The sequence below is a fragment of the Canis lupus genome, chromosome 20 (assembly GCF_003254725.2).
Source record: "Canis lupus dingo isolate Sandy chromosome 20, ASM325472v2, whole genome shotgun sequence".
In the NCBI taxonomy this organism is placed as follows: domain Eukaryota; kingdom Metazoa; phylum Chordata; class Mammalia; order Carnivora; family Canidae; genus Canis; species Canis lupus.
The window spans coordinates 26,412,710-26,414,440 of NC_064262.1; the positions used below are offsets into that span (position 1 = coordinate 26,412,710).

At 36.6% G+C, this 1,731-nt stretch overlaps 1 pseudogene; it reads right to left on the reverse strand.

Moving 5' to 3' along the window:
• Positions 1-285: 285 nt before the first annotated feature.
• Positions 286-373, reverse strand: LOC112666114 (U2 spliceosomal RNA; annotated as a pseudogene).
• Positions 374-1,731: the final 1,358 nt, after the last annotated feature.

Sequence of the window (1,731 nt, forward strand, 5' to 3'; positions counted from 1 at the left end):
CATAGGAGAGTCTCAACTATAGAGAACACATTGAGGGTTGCTGGAGGGGAGGTAGGTGGGATGGTGTAACTGGGTGATGGATATTAAGGAGGGCACATGATGTAAGGAGTACTGGGTGTTATATGAAACTGATGAATCACTAAATTCTACCTTGAAAACTAAGAATATAGTATATGTTAACTAAATTGAATTTAAATAAAAAAAACCCTCTACTCCTGAAACCAATTTTACCCTATATGTTAACTAACTAAAATTTAAATAAAAACTTGAAATATTTTTAAAAATCTTAAATAGAAAAAAAAGAAAAAAATCTTAAATATACTGATAAGAACAGATACTACACTTGATCTTAGCCAAAAGTCCAAGAAGCGATAAAAATCTTAAACAGAACATTAAAAAAATAAAGGCATAACCCATTTCTCTGGGTGTATACTGTATAAGAGATTGACTTGTATTACATAGCTAATGTTCTTCTAATAACAACAATACTTGTATTTATAAGAGGTTTTAGGGGTGTCTGGGTGGCTTAGGCAGTTGAGCCTCTGATTTGATTTATGCTAAGGTCATGGTCTCAAGGTTGTGAGATTGAGCCCGGTGTCAGGTTCCATGCTGAGCATGAAGTCTGATTGGGATTCTCTCTCTCTCCCTTTCTCTGCCTCTCCCCTCTAGTATTCTATTTCTTAAAAAAAAAAAAGACAGACTTAACTTTTCACTGGTTTTTATACATATCCTCTCATTTAAGATCATTTTATATGCCTAAAAAATACATAAATGTTGAATTCCAAACCTAGATGAAATTTGCAACTGATTTTGAAATAGTGGTAAGTTGCTACAGATGTACCCTGAAGAACACGTCTTCCATAACGAGAACAGCGTGTGTCTTTAAACCTCTAGTGTAAAGAGACTGACAGTTGATGTATTAGTGTAAGAGGCCAGCTCTTTTCCAAGCCCTCCCAGGGATCATGTGCACGTTTTTCAGATATGGAGTGTTCAGAATTGTTTTTAATTTGGAGCCAAGAACTTTGTCTTTTCAGCTGACTCCTTTTCTTGTTTTTACCTGTATCCCCTTAAGCTGGGATTGTAAGGAGAGTGATTAAAATCAAACAGATCCCTTCTTTCTGTGGCCAGGAAGAGAACATTCTGTAAGGCAGGGAGAGAGAACATTCTGTAAGGCAGGGGAATTATTGGTAAAGGGAGCAGCAGATTTTATGTAAAATCTTCCACTGTGAGGTTAAACTAGGCATTGGGTGGGGGAGGGGTATCACTTGAGGGGATGACAATGTTGGGGAGAGGTGTATGTTTGTGAATCCAAAAATACTGGCCAGGGAGAAAAATAGTTAAAACTTGTGTAGGTCTATCTACTGTTGTTCATAGTGAATAACCTGAGAACACAAAGACTGAAGCTAATTGTATAGTTACTACAGTAGGGCTTAAGAGCTTGAGTTTGGGTTAAGACTGAATTATGTTTGATTCCTAGGTCAGTGACCCAGGGTGACTACTTACCTCTCTTGGGCCTCTCCTTATAAAATGGGGATGACTGAGTCCTCCAAGATCATAGAATCATTCAAAGTTTAAGTGAAATAATTTACATGAAACATTTAGCATTCCATTTGGCATACAGTAATTGCTTAATAAATGCTACCTATCATCAGGGATGAAATTTAACTGGTGTTATCAGAAGGAATGCTTATAAATTAAAGAGGCTAAAGAATGAAAATGGTGGTAGGTCAG